The 15,629-nt window shown below is 44.2% G+C and overlaps 1 long non-coding RNA gene across 1 annotated transcript; it reads right to left on the reverse strand.

The window, feature by feature from the left end:
• Positions 1 to 3,284: 3,284 nt before the first annotated feature.
• On the reverse strand, positions 3,285 to 11,940 carry LOC144827229 (uncharacterized). The gene is made up of 3 exons (XR_013610090.1): positions 11,770 to 11,940; positions 7,330 to 7,481; positions 3,285 to 3,470 (listed from the first exon to the last, which is right to left on the reverse strand). It is a non-coding gene; the product is annotated as an uncharacterized LOC144827229 (long non-coding RNA).
• Between the last annotated feature and the right edge of the window lie 3,689 nt (positions 11,941 to 15,629).

Consider the following 15,629-nt stretch of genomic DNA (forward strand, 5'->3'; position numbering starts at 1 on the left):
TTTCCTCTCTTTGAAATATCCTTCTTAAGTTTTTAATCCTTGTCTTTTGGTCAGCTGAATTCGAGCCTGAAATAAAGGTAATTGGAAATATTGTTAAATTGTAAAACTGTCTAAATTCATATTGATCACCACCGTAGTCCATAGAAGGCAGAAATATTTCGAATTATCCCTAGAACATAAAACTTGAAGAGTAATATTCTTATTAATATCTTGGAGTCGAATGCTGAAAATCATTGCACTAAGGTTACACGTCATAAAGCGTATATGACCTATGATTTTGAAGTATGATATTAATTTAACAGATGATGTCCATACGTTTATGATGTCTCCAGCTAATGAGCAAGTATGTCCCTGTATTTTTACATGTTCTTACTAATTGTTTTAATTTGTAATTATTAAATGTCAAATGCGGAAAACAAAAGTATTTTATTGTTATTTGGTAATCTCTCTGTATGTCTATATCTATAAATTGAAGTGAACTGTGTTTATTGTGGACACTTGAAAGAATGCACAAAGTGAACCATGTAATAAAGCGTTGTAATAGCAAATATTAAAAATAACAGACTCTCTGAATCTTTTAGTCTTCATGAAATAGACTGCCTGACTTGGACAGACTAGCTTTCATGTTAACAATGCTGCAATTAAAACATCTGACGAATGACAAAACGTCATTCCAGAAGCATGACACTTGCATTGTTTTTTGCGAACCAGTCACTCATATTGCATCCCTATATCACGCCCAGAACCTGTTGGTTAGATATTAAGGATTGGGCATAAGAATGCTTCAAGTGACATTCATATGTCAAATATTACAGACCAGCCACCAAACGTTTTTGCCCTCCCCTTACACCAGTAGAGGTTGCCCCGCACTACATAATCCAGTTTTGTCACTTAGCTTTCACAAATGTCACATTTCACATTAAATGTTTGTTTTTGCTTATTATGTAGTAAACCACAGGGTAAGTGCACAGAAACGTTATACATTGAAAGATGTGGTCTGTGTACCGCCATTTCAAAAACATCTTGTTGCTCTTTTTTAACATGCCAAACTTCCAAGCAAAGGAAAAAGACAACAGGAATTGAAACAATTCAAGTGTTCTTAAATATATTGCTGTTCCATAAGCAGCTAAAAACGTAATTAAACTCGATATAGCCTGAGGATTTGTAAAATCCTTAGTCTTAATTACCTGACAGAATGCATGTCTCTCGTCTCTATTTTGAGACTAAGCTGGAAAAACATCTGTTTTGAGTTTTCTTGCTCTTAGTAATTATCTAATTTAATGGGTATTTGTGTCTTGTTATGTATAATGCACAGTGTCTATGCAAATTTGAAAGAAAAGATGTACGGTCACCACGTAATCACTGGAATAATTACTCAGTTTGCTCAACAGTGATCATGTATGTCTCAACCTTTGTATAGGCTGTGTTTCGAAATGTATTGTATAGATAAGAAAGTATATGCAAAGTCCCTTTTCTTTGCTAAAACACACACACACACACACACACACACAAACATCACATGTGCTGCACCTAGAAGATATGCATTTGTAGCAGAACTCTGGGCAAGAGACTGCAGCTTCTTCGCTATGTAGTCGAATGTGACCTTCACATTATGGGGCTTATTTACAAGCCCTTTGCGCCGTCGGTACCTCACTTTTTCCCATATTAATAGTGACTCGGTGGCGGCACAAGGGGCTTGTAAATAAGCCTCTCTATGTCAAATGGCCCAATTCTTTCGCATTAATGTGCTTCAATTAGTTGATCCAGCATGACTGCAGCGCAATTAACACTTGCAGCGTGGCAGTCATGAAAAGTTCCCAGCATGCTTTGCCGTGCCATTGAGATGCTCTGGATAGAGATGTCTTCCTGTTGTACCTATTCACCACATAAAAGCAGGCCGTTTGAATGCATCAAAGTCTTGGGGGTCATTTAGGGCCAGGTGAACAATGCTTTTTCAGCTTGCAAACCATTTCCGACCAGAGAAAAACATTTTGGGCCAGGTGTACGACCAATTTGTTAGTCACAAATGGCTTTGCGAGTGAAAAATGGCCCGTACGGCATATACGAAATGCATTCTCTAACTCAGATTACAAATGCAACAAAATATCGATTTGCTATTTTTGCCACCCTATATTCCCAAGTCAGAAGGGAAGATCATCCTGGAGTGATTCTGAAGTCATTTGATGACTTCAGCCAGGCTATTCCTGCAATTATCTGGGGGAAGTCATCCCAGGCCATCCTGAAGTATGCCCACAAGGGAAAATATTTTAATGAGATGACTCGATAGAGTCATCACAAAAACTACTCTAGGATGGTTTCCTGATTACTTTAATTAAAAATGCGTGATGATCATTTACTACTCAAGGAATACTAATTGACAACTTCAGGATGAGTGTGAATTACTCGTGGATGATTTCAGGACAACGTCAGAATGAGTCTTAATTACATTGGAATGATTCCTCAGCAACTTCAGGATGAGTCTTAATTACACAAGGATGATTCGGAACAACTTCAGGATGGCTGTGTATTACTAGAGTATTACATTTAGATAACTTAAAATGATTGTGAACTAGTCTATATTCTTTATATCAACTTTAGAATGCCCTTGGTCACTTTATTGTTATGTTCTACCATCTTCCAAAATATTATGGAATACTTTTGAATGATTTAATGACAACTGTGTGATGAATCTCAATGATTCCATGAAAAGGAATGGATAGTTGCAGATTGTTTCCAAGTGACTTTAATATTAAGTTAGGTTTGGATCACCTTGAGGGTTCTCTGACAGGAGTACTTTCTACGATTGACACCTTGCCCATCCAGGGTCCATCAGGAGGAATTTACAAAAACAAACTTGTAAGTATTAACTTGGAGAAGCACCACCGCCTTTTAAAACCATCAATTGTGTTTGGTTGTAACAAATGTTCATTATTTGTACAATACAGCGATTTAAAAAATAACCAGTAATCAGATCAATCAAAGCTTTTTCTTTGGCATATGATTTTGTGCATCTTCATCGTAAAAGGTGGACAGTGATATGAACATGTGTGAAAAGTAGATGCCAGGAAAATGTCATAGTTTGTATTTAAAAGCAGCCTTGCGTCTTGCGGCATTCATCTATACCAATAGGGTCTTGAATTTAAGGTACAGTTTAATATACTATGTGGTTTTTTAACTTAGTGACATGCTGCTTGAAATAAAATGGACTCGAATGACGTATTGACACTTAATTTTATTTAAGTTAAAACAGATGCTTGACCCCATAGGAATCCAGGACACCATGCAAAGAATATTAAATATATGCAAAAATAAAAGTAGTCAGTGAAAACAAGCAACATTGCCATAAGTTTTCAGGTTCAACATTTTCTGTAGTTAGCCTCCGATAGCATTTTTATAGCAAGCTTTTTATTCATAGATCTGTTGTTTGGAGATTGCCAGCTGTTGGGCCTTGTACGCAGGTTTCATAAACTCTGAAAATTGATAACAAAAGCATAGATAAGTAACTTGCTTCGATTAGATACACTGCCTACAAAAAAAATTCAACAAATGTATTTACAGCTAGATGATAAGATAGTATAGGATTTTGGGTTCATGAGTGAACTGTTGGTGCAAAAGGAGCACTTGCACAATTAAGTCATTTATAGGATTATAAGTAACAAAAGAAAATATCTCCCTCTGAACTAAACGAGTGATAGGCCATAACATGGCAGTTGCTGCACAAACACTGGCAAAGCCAATAAGTCTCTCCTATGCAAGAGCTATTGACGTTTCCAATATGTTTTAGCAATGTTGAACACCAGGCTGGCTGATGTTCGGCAAGGCTAAAGGTTAGTAGAGTAAAGGAGAGGAGTTGGGGGAGGAGTTGGCCTAACGGCTAGGGCGCTCGACCTCGGACCTGGGGATGTGGGTTCAAGTCGTGGTAACGACGCCAAAACCTCCTGTGATTCTGGGCAAATCACTTAATCTCCTCGTGCCTAAAAAAATGAATGTGTGTCCCATGTAACGTAACTGGTAATATGGAATGCGCTCTGATACATGATTCGGTTCGGGTCTAGTTCACGCTATATAAAACTCTGCAAAAAAAAAAGAGAGGGGGTTGGAATGGAGTGTCGTAAAGTGCAGTGGAGTAGAGTGTTATGGAGTGGCGTAGAGAAGAGTTAAGTGTCATGGAGAGGAGTGGAGTAGAGTTCAGTGTTGTGGAGTGTCGTAGAGTGGATGGGGGTATAGTTGAGTTGAACACAGTGTCAGAGCACAGTAGAGTTTCATAGAGTAGAGTGGCATAGAGTGTCGTGGAGTCATGTAGAGAAGTGTGGAGCGGCATAGAGTGTATTGTATAGAGTGGAGTAGAGTGTTGTAGAGTAGAGTGGCATACAGACGAGTAGAGTTTCATCGAGTGGAGTCGATTGTAATAGAATAGAGGGGAGTAAACTGGCAAAGATGAAATTGCTTAGAGTGTCATAGAATTACACTGAGAAGAGTGCTGTGGAGTAGCATATAGTAGAGTGTCAGTGGTGCAGAGTGTAATGAGGTAGAACATCACAGAGTGGAGTGTCTGAGAGTGGCATGGAGTGAACTAAAGTGATACAGAGTAGATTGGCATAGACTGCGTAGAGTGCATTACCGTAGTGTAGAGTGCAGTGGCATAGAATAGAGCGGTGCAGAGAAAATTGCAGTGGCGTATAATGCAATGGCATAGAGTGGAGTGATTCAAAATGGAGTAGAGTGGCGATGATTGAAGTGGCATAGAGCTGAGTGGTGCACAGTGGAGTGCAGTGGTGTAGAGTGCAGTCATGCAGAGTCAAGTTCCAGAGTAGAGGTTCATAGAGTACAAGATCTTAGAGTGGTGCAGAGAGCAGTTATGTAGAGTACAGTAGTGCAGAGTAGAATAGGAGGGTATGAGTGCAGTGACAGAGTAGAATGTTGTAGAATATAGTGGCGTAAAGTGCAGTAGTTCAAAGTAGTTGGCATAGACGCAGGGGTGTAAGGAGCACTGACTGAATAGAATGATGTAGAATGCAGAGGTGTAGAGTGCAGTGGTTTAAAGTACATAGATACTGGCTGAGGGTGCATTGGTTTTGAGTAAAGTTGTGTAGAGTTAATTGGCGTAGAATGCCTTTGTTTAGAGTAGAGTGGCATAAGGTTGAGTGCAGTGGAGTTGAGTGCCGCAGAGTGCAGTGGCATAGAGTGCATTGCGCTTGAGTACAGTGGTGTAGAGTACACTGGCATAGAGTGTAGTGGAGTGGCGAACAGTGGAATAGAGTGCCGTAGACAGCAGTGGCAGAGTAGACTGTTTCAGAGTAGAGTGAAGTGGTGTAGAGTGCAGTGGAGGATAGAGTGGACTGGAGTAGAGTGAAGTGGAGCAGAGTAGCAGAGAGTGCAGTGTTGCAGAGCATACTGTTGTTTAGTGCAGTGGTGTATATTATAGTGGTGTGGAGTGCATTGGCACATAGAGCAGTGGAGTAGAATACAGTTGTGCAGAGTAGAACAAAGTGGCTCAAAGTGCAGTGATGCAGAGTGGAACAGAGTGTCGAAGAGTGCAGTGTCGCAGAACAGAGTGGCATAGAATGCAATGACGTAGAGTGATTTGGGGCGGAGTAGATTGGCGGAGAGTGCTTTGGTTTTAAGTAAAGTGGTGTAGAGTGCTTTGGCCTAGAGTGCAGTGGCACAGAGTGCAGTGTTGTAGAGTAGGGTGACAGAGTGAAGTGGCGCGGAGTAGGGTGTAATGCAGTGGCGAAGAGTGCAGTAGTGAATAGTAGAGTAATATGGAGTAGACTGCATTGGCATAGAGTGGAGTGGTATAGAGTAGAGAGGAGAAATGCAGAGAAGAGTGCAATGACGCAGTGTGGAGTGGATTGGCATAGTGTGAAGTAGTGCAGAGTAGAGTACAGTGGCATGGAGTGGTGCAGAGTAGACAGGGGTAACGTGGAGAATGCATGGTATGTTAGAGTACTGCCATTACAGACAACACATTTTCAATTTAAATCACCATTGCATTTGCACTCTCATACAGTTTCACTGATAAACATATACAGAACACAAACAATGTGTGGAAATGTAATCACCCATTGTGTTGATTTGATCGTCAGCACAGTTCATTTACAGACCTTTCAATTTTTGTGTATAAAAAAAGAACGAACATCATACAGCCTTCCTCAAAGAAACCCCAGTAGCCAGGATGATTGTCGTATAAATCCTCTCACTTTGAAGTCACAGAAAAAATAAATAAACACTAAGCTCCCTGGTAGACACAGCATGGAATTTGACATCTGTAGACTACACAGCAAATGTGACAATATAAGAACATGATTTAAGGGCCTGTGTATAGGAAGCGAGTTTGTGGAAGAATACAGTAAACAAGGTTTGGGCTACAGGCGGGACAAACTCTAGCTGGACAGTCTAAAGCAAATAAAGCCAGCAAATGTGACTTACAAACCACAAAGCCAATGTTAAGCAACGGGCAGAATGCATTCCAAGGTCAACTTTCTGAATGTCCAAGATGTCTTTAGCAAACCAGGCAGCGATTCTGTCTGGTAGACTGCGACATATTAATGTCCATATGGTAATGTGCTCTTTCATTTTTGTTCTGTTTTCAAGTGAAGAGGAAAGTGGAGACTCTTAGCCCTGCCCCATATGATGCCATCGTTTTACAAGGTAGCATTTTTAGACACGGTCTCGCTGGATTTTGAACTATAGAGCTCATAGCATAAAAGAAGAAAGACGGGCTAAGGTACAGAAGTAGAAAAGCGAAACCCAATAAAATGCTTTTCCAGTACCAGCAATTGAGGTCAACAGATGACACCTGTGCAGACAGAGGATAAACAGTCCCAGCCTCAAGATATGGCTTCTTCAAGATGAGCACCGAGTGAGATTTGATATTGAACTGTCCTTGCATCATGCCTGCTTAGAAAAAAGGAACTGCTCTGGAACTGGTATCATATGGCAAATAGGAGCCTTCATACAGCTTATATTACACGGACTACCAGACATAGTCTGATATAAAGCTGAGAACACAGTGTACCATCACTGTCGTTCCTTCTAACACAGATTTAAGATTTGAATCTTTTTCATGAGATCAGGAAAGACTTGTTACTTTGGAAACAAGTGATTGGGAGAGAGGGAGAGAGAGAGTGAGGGGGAGAGGGAGAGAGAGAGGGAGAGGGAGAGGGCGAGAGAGAGAAAAAGAGAGAGAGAAAATACAAAATGCCAACGATGGAATCCTTTTACAATCTGATTTGCTAGGGGGATAACATATGCCAAGAGGTTTTAAGGCTCGAAACAAACATACCATGTATATTACTATTTTTATGCAAACAATACAAAAACTTTCACCTGAATGATTGTTGCTAGCTGGTCCTTGTGCAATGCTCTAAACAGAACTGGGGCACTTGGGGAGGGCCCATTAGAATCCTTCAGCCGGTGCTGCAGACCAATCTGTATATAACAACACTTCGAATTATCATACACGTCATTATGTATACATACTGTAAAAAAATAAAAAGCAGTGGTTGTGGATGGAGATTTGACATATATACGGATTAAGAGAACAAAGTCAGATGGTAAGCATCAAAAATTTATATTAGCCCTAATCTATCCTTTAACCAGTTTCCTTTTTCAGGAATCGGTTTCTCAAACATAAACTATTAGTATTATAGGAATACTATCAGAGTCTAAGATAAAAAATATGGTAAGAGTGAAAAATGAAGCAAGTCACCTTATATACTATAAATGAGCCTATATATATATTTTAGAGAATGCTGTATTTGTTTCCTCGAATATATCAAAACCAGGTTTCACTACAAATTATAAACTGCCAACTAATTTCCATGTATGCCTTTTAACTGTGCTACCATTCAGTAAAGTTTTTAAACACATCACATTGGTAAACACAAACCTGCTTATAAGCTATGCAAGTGAGAGGTGGAATACAAAGTGTCAGAGAATGAAGTGCAGAAGGGTAGGTGGCCTGGTTTTAAATGATCAGTCTCACTCACCTTTTAAGCTCCTCACTTCTGCTTGTATTAATACAGGTTTCTTGTGCTCTTAGTCTCAGTCCAGTTTACTGCAAGTCTGGCCGGAGGCTCCAATCTTCTTCCTTCCTCCTTTGATACTCCTCTGGTACTGAACAGTATATGTATCACTGGAGTGTGATGTGTCTTGGAGGGCCGTTTTCCTCTATAACCAACCCCCCATGTGGTGTACCCCACTCATGCTACCAAACACCCCAGAAGGCCTCTGTGTTGACTGGCCCTACTTACAGGTTCAGGTCAGAGTAGCGCATCAAATCCAAGATTCTGCTTTCCATTCTATAGTTGTAGTCCCCTCATCCCACTACAGAATCTGAACTACAAGTTGTTTGATGCAAAAACAAAGATATATATATATATAGCTGTACTCTTACATGGATTTGGGAATCTTGAACTCTGAACCCCCATATATCACATGATAAGAAGCAGCCGCCGAACGCTCTGTGCAGGTAGAGGCTTAGGAGAAACGGGCCCAGCTTTCAGAAGCCATACGGATAATATTTGCTTCTGAAAACGATATTGAGGTGGCCACAGCATGACTGCTGTTCAGCATGGCTAAAATCTATTGGTGTGGTGTAAAGTGGAATAGGGTAGAGTACTGTAGAGTGGCGCTTGCTGGAGCTGGAAAGAGTGGTGAGTGCAGTAGCGTGGACTGGCATAGAGAGGATTTGCAAAGAGGAGTAGTGGAGTAGAGTAGCATTATGTGGGGTGGTGTAGAGCAGAGTAACATGGCTTAGAGTGGGGGAGAGTAGAGCAGTGTGGAATACAGAGGAGCTGCAGAGAGTTGAGTGGGGTAGCAAAAGGTGGAGTGGCATACAGTTCCAGAGAGTGCTGTAGAGTGGAGAGGCATAGAGTGGCACTGTGTGGTGTGGAGTAAAGTGACAAATAATAGAGTGGCACAGAATGGAGTGGCGTAGAGTGGATTGGAGTAATGTAGAGTGGAATGGCTTGGGGTTGGGTGTACTTGGAGTTGGATGCACTTGGGGTTGGGTGCGCTTATAGCTGGATGTATTCAGGGTAGGGTGCACTTGTGCTCCGGGTATTCAGGACTGGATGCACTGAGGAATGGGTTCAGTAGGGGCTAAGCCTGGGTGCATTTGCAGTCAGGTTCCTTTCAGGCTGGGTGTGCTTGAGGATTGATTTAACTGGGGTTGGGTGCACTTGGGTTTGCATGAATGGGTAAGTTGCACTTAAGGAAGTAGATGGAGACGGGTAAAGGAACAAAACATAAGATGCTTGGCCCAGCACACATAGCTCCCTACTGCTAAATACTTTATGCACACATTTCAGTGACCACAACTACCTCTAGAGCCAAGTGCCCTTAAAAGTCCCCAAATAACTGCTGCATACCTAGAACTTACAACCCCAAACAGCAACGAAGACATGCAGCATCACCTTTGGGACGTCTCGGGACTCCCTGCGACCAAAGATATTATTGATATTGTCAAGGGGATGGAAACAAAAGTTGTAAAATCCAGACAGCCACCCTAATACCTTCCCTAATATAAGTCGTACTTATGGATAGTACATTCACAAGGAGTGGCTACAAAAAACAACCACCTTTTGGAGCCAATAGATGTGCTTTGTGGAGACAAGAGCCTCGCCTATTGTGTGCATGTGTGGTACTGCAGAGCCAGGCCGCTTCTGTATCTATTCCACACTTTAAACAACTTTTAAATGCAAGGAAATACAGGTAGAGATAAGGTTCCAAAATTAGATAACAGGTAGAGAGTACGTGCTGATGAACACACCAGGTGTTGTTGAGAAATAAACTGCTAAATTTGCATATGGCGAATTGTTTCCTATTCTTCAGGCTGTCAGAAGCACCTGGCACTGCATGATGGCATTATGTTAAAAGCACTTGAACCCAAATGAGGCTCCCACAGGTGCTAACAAACGGTGGGGATGGTGCTGTGGTGGTACAGGAAGGGGTAGATGCGTTTAAGAACAGTGGGGCAACCTGTAAGTACCCATTAGAGTACTGAGATAAAAACAAGCCCGACATTTCTGCGTGATTATTTATCTGTATACCTTATGAGCTGATGATGCATGAATGTGGCAAAATAATAGCTCCCCGCTGCCCCGTGGGGGAGGGAGAGAGCGAGGGTGCGCAATGTTGGACATTGTTTATGTGTCCTTGTATGCATACATGCCAACATTTCAGGAGAGCAAAGAGGGAGATTAAAAAAAAAAATCGGGAGAATGGGGCTTTGGATCGGGTTACTGGCATGTATGGGCTTTGGAAGTGTGCTGCTGTATGATCGGACATTTGAAACGCAAATGCACGTTTTTTTCTTACCTTTCAGAAGCATGGAGCGCAATGGCAGGCAGAGAGGGTGATGCAAGTGTTGGGCACTGGCCTGGCAGGTTGTTGGCAGTGCATGCACCCCCACCCCCCCTGGCAGCCCGGGCTGAAACAGCTTCACCCCCCCCAACCCCCCCCCCATACTTTGCAGGTCTTTAAAAGACGATTCCCTTGATAATGACGCTTTTTTGGTTTCTCACCCCTTCGAGAGCCCCTGCATCGCCACTCTTTGCTGGAAGAATTAGCACTTTACACAATACCAAGCCCTGTCAGCTGAAACCCCCAAGGAATCGGGTTTTTGCTTGTAGGAATCAGGAGGCGGGAGACTAGCCTTCAAATCGGTAGTCTCACGCCTGAATCGGGAGGGTTGGCATGTCTACTTGTATGTGCACCAATGCTCTGTTTGTGGTGCTCACATCTTTGTTATGAACGCATCTAGATAGTGCATTTATGTGTGTGCGCGCGTCTATGTGGTGCAGGCTGATGCCTGCTTAGGCTGTGTACCTCTATTTTCTGTGCGTACTACTTTTCTTTGTGGCCACCTTATGTGTCTGTGTTGTGTGTAGTGTGTGTTTACACCTCTGCTGTGTGTGCACCTGTATAGTGCCTGTGCCCATATGCTCCAGAGTCTCTGTCCTGTGTACGTCTATCTTGTGTTCACAATGTGTCATTGTGCTGTCCTTGTGTGTAGTGTGAATGTTATACATAATAAATACATGTTAATGTGTCTGCAGTGTGAGCCCCCGTGTAATGTGCTGCATGCATTGGCAACTGTACTCTTTGTAGTTGATGTATCTGTGGTGGGTGCGTGTCTCTGTTGTCTGATGTGCAGACGCCTTTGTTGTATGTGATGTGTGCTGCTCCGTGGCAGTGTTGGGTGTGTGTCTGCCTGTGAACACCGTAGGGGGCGAAGAGCTCAGCCTCCATTACAGAGGTGACGCTGGGCACATCCAAACGGCAGTGGCGGCTTTGCACAGACCACCCAGACTAGATTAGCAGAAAAGCGGAAACAGCTCTTGCCTACACAAACGTGCAGGTAACTTACGCCAGCTCCTGCTGAAGGTACTACTGGGCTAGTAAGACCTCAAAGAAGGCATGCCTTTATAAATAACAAGTTACATTTTGCGCTATAAAAATCGTGTCTTGGACACGTAGGAATATACACGCCAACCTGGAGAGGATGTGGCTTAAGGGCCAGAGATACCGACTTTGGAGCTGGGGAGTCGAGTTCGAATCACGCCAGCTCAACATTGTGGGATTCTGGGCAAATCACTTTATTTCCCCTTGCATACCAAAATAAATGAAGATATGCCCCTGTAACACGACTGGTGCTCCTGTAAAGTGATCTGATACCTTTCGGTTGAGTTCCAGCTAAATAAAACTGCCCCCTCCCCCCAAAAAAACCCAGACAATCCAAGAACCATGCTCCGCAATCATTACCTGACACCTCGTGCTAGTATACAGAATCACCAATTATTTCATTTGTAAAATCCTCCCGCAGCAGTCCGGATAAGCAGGCCTCTGAAACCACAAAGCAATCGCCATCTATCAACCCACAAAGATCTCGAGGGCTCTCTCTTTCCCTCGCCATCACAACGCTCGCCAAACATAGCTTTCCCACTGCAGAACTTCCGGTGTGACCGGAAATGCGTCAGTAAGAAATCTGTTAGTCCAATTGCTCCTGGGACGAGTACATGTGAAAGGGTGTGGAAATTCGTAGCTGAAATGGTGCAAAATCATGGATTTGGCTGTGTTTGAGGTTCTTGTTTGAGCTGCATTTCTGGCACCAAAGAAGCCTCACAGGTCCCATTTCTTCTTCTCCGTATTGCATTATGGGACATGTAGTTTCAAGTGTAGCATGATTTGACTGAACCACCTGTGATTGGTCGCCCGGTATTCAGCACACAATGAGCATGTTTATGGTCAAACCATACAGGGACACAGATGCGACAGAACAGTGACAGGTGAGCCCCTCTCTAACAATATCATGAAATAAATTGTTATTATTACAATAAATGTTAGTTTTATCAAAAAGATCTGCACTTTTCTCTTTCATGTGAGCCTGTCTCTCCATCTGATCTAGCAGCAGACACTGGACGGGTAATCGTTGAGCAGTCCCGGCGTCTCCCTAGCCACACGTGTGATCCCAGTCATAAAACGAGTAACCTGCGCGCCTCTATATTCTGCTTTAAAAACCTCCGTGGGTTCAGCACTCTTTGTAATTTTTAAGCCCCCTACAAGATGCATTGGGGCACGTAGGGCCGCAGCCTTTCATTAAAGGTAGGTAAAAGGAGTACCGCGGATTTTGGAGCTAACACAATCCGATGTAAGGGGGTGGGGGCATTCTTATAACTTCGTCATCCTCCTCTTGTGAACAGCTTGCAGAGGGTCCCCGAGTGCGTGGAACATGGGCTTTGCTCCAGTTATAAGGTCACAGCCCACAGAAGAATGGTGTTAGAGTGTCCAGATGTGACACCCGCCTCACTGTAATCCATCGCCGTTCTCGTGGCCTCTGCAGATAAGCACATCTATCTTGACCCCGAGCGCCCCCCTCCCTTGCCGCATCACCCCCAGTAAGGGAACGTTCCCATTATGTGGCAAAGGTCCCGTCTCCAGAAGACTTTTGACGATGGAACATTCCACCTAAAAATCTCCTGATCAATCAATCAATCAATCAAAAAACATTTATAGAGCGCGCTACTCCCCCTTGAGGGTCTCAAGGCGCTGAAGGGTGGGTGCTGCTACTGCTCGAATAGCCAGGTCTTGAGGTGCCTCCTGAAGTTGAGATGGTCCTGGATCAGTCGTAGGTGTGCGGGGAGGGAGTTCCATGTCTTGGCGGCCAGGTAGGAGAACGATCTTCCTCCGGCTGTGGTTCTGCAGATCCGTGGGACGATGGCGAGGGCGAGCCTGGCGGAGCGGAGCCGGCGGGTGGGAGTGTAGAACGTGAGGCGGTTGTTGAGGTATTCGGGGCCCATGTCGTGGAGAGCTTTGTGTGCGTGGGTGAGGAGCCTGAATGTGATCCTCTTATTGACGGGGAGCTAGTGCAGGTCTCTCAGGTGGGCGGATATGTGGCTATGGCGAGGGATGTCGAGGATGAGTCGTGCGGAGGTGTTCTGTATACGTTGTAGTCGTTTCTGGAGTTTGGCAGGGGTTCCTGCGTATAGGGCGTTTCCGTAGTCCAGTCGGCTAGTGACGAGGGCCTGGGTGACCGTCTTTCTGGTTTCGGTGGGGATCCACCGGAATATTTTTCGGAGCATGCGCAGGGTGTTGAAGCATGATGACGAGAAGGCGTTGACTTGCTTGGTCATCGTGAGGGTGGAGTCCAGGATCAATCCCAGGTTGCGTGCGTGGTCCAAGGGTGTTGGTTGGGAGCCCAGTGCTGAGGGCCACCAGGAGTTGTCCCAGGCGGAGGGGGATTGTCCGAGGATGAGGACCTCCGTCTTGTCTGAGTTCAGCGTCAGGCGGCTGAGTTTCATCCATTCTGCGACATCTTTCATTCCTTCCTGTAGGTTGGTTTTGGTGATGGATGGGTCTTTGGTGAGGGAGAGTATCAGCTGGGTGTCGTCGGCGTAGGAGATGATGTTGATGTTGTGTTTGCGTGCGATGGCGGCGAGGGGGCTCATGTAGATATTGAAGAGCGTTGGGCTGAGCGAGGATCCTTGGGGTACGCCGCAGATGCTTTTGGTGGCTTCTGAGCGGAAGGGTGGGAGGCGAACTCTCTGGGTTCTGTCGGAGAGGAACGAGGTGATCCAGTCCAGGGCCTTTCCTTCGAACCCAGTGTTGAAGAGGTGTGTTATTAGGGTGTGATGGCATACTGTGTTGAAGGCTGCCGAGAGGTCCAGGAGGATGAGGGCGGTTGTTTCTCCGTTGTCCATCAGGGTCCTGATGTCGTCGGTGGCTGCGATGAGGGCGGTCTCGGTGCTGTGGTTGGCTCGAAAACCGGACTGGGAAGGGTCGAGCGAGTTGTTTGTCTCGAGAAAAGCAGTCAGCTGTTTATTGACGGTCTTCTCGATGACCATGGCCAGAAAGGGAAGAAGAGAGATGGGGCGGAAGTTCTTGAGGTCTTTGGGGTCTGCTGTGGGTTTCTTCAGAAGGGCGTTGATTTCTGCGTTGTTCTGATTCCAAAGTCCCCCTACAGTGCTCTCTGTAAAATGAACGTCCCCATCTCATAATACGGTTCTAAAGTTCCATTTCTAACACCCCACTCCCAAATAGTTATAATTGAACCCTCCACGCTATGGACCCCTTTTGACCCCACATATTGTGTTCTGGGTCCATCCTCAGATGGGTGCTGCCAGCCTACAAGTAGACACGGACGTGGGAGGGGGGCTCGTTCCCTCTGCCACATTTAGGCTGCGACCCCCCACGATCTCCAGAAGTTCACGGAGACATTTACATTTTTATATTTGGGTCTCTTTTATTTCAGCACCAACAACCTGTACTGGCGAGCGATGCTCTATAAAGCACTTAACACACTGCCCTGCAAATCTCTATTAAATGGAATAACACTAAATAAAGTTGCCTTTTCGATCATTTCTACTAACAGGACATTCCACTTACAGAACAGGGGCCTACAACCCAGCGAGCCCCCACATCACTGCTAATAAACATCCCCCACTGTCTGATCCCCAGTACAGCCCCCACTAAAAGACAAGTGTGCCAACACCATGTGTAATTTCCCAACGGGCCTCCCACTTCAAGTGCATTGTTCTAGATTTATAACATCCTTCAGGCTGGGAGAAGAAACTGTCAAGTTTACTTCTTGGAGGCGAGGTGAGGCCCGCACTGCTGACAGACAGTAATATTATTTTGCTTTTTGGTTTCACGGACCACGGTGTCACCCCATGTGAGGGTGTCACCCGGTGCGGTCCGCACCACCCTAGTGAGTACATTGCGCAGCAATCAGCAAATAATTGCAATATCATCCAACTAGTCAACATGTTAAACAAAAAATGGAGCGTAAATGGTGAATAGGCCCGTAAAAGTGTTCAGCAAATCATCCTTGAATCACAAGGTAGTATTCCATATGGTTAGTGCCTTTGTAATAATCAGAAACCCAATTTCTATTCATCCTCAGATCATTAGGAATAATGTCCTCTTGTCAAGTAATCAAATACTCATCCTGAGATCACCAGGATCAATTACATCTTGTAAAGTCATCAGATACTCATTCTCAACTCATCCTCAAATCATCAGGCTCAAGTGTCTAAACTCTGCTGATGACTTCAAGAGCTTGATAATGTCTGATGACGTGAACATGACCTCTAATGTAGTTGGATGATCATCCAATTACTCTGGGA

The sequence above is a fragment of the Lissotriton helveticus genome, chromosome 4_1 (assembly GCF_964261635.1).
Source record: "Lissotriton helveticus chromosome 4_1, aLisHel1.1, whole genome shotgun sequence".
Taxonomy (NCBI): Eukaryota; Metazoa; Chordata; class Amphibia; order Caudata; family Salamandridae; genus Lissotriton; species Lissotriton helveticus.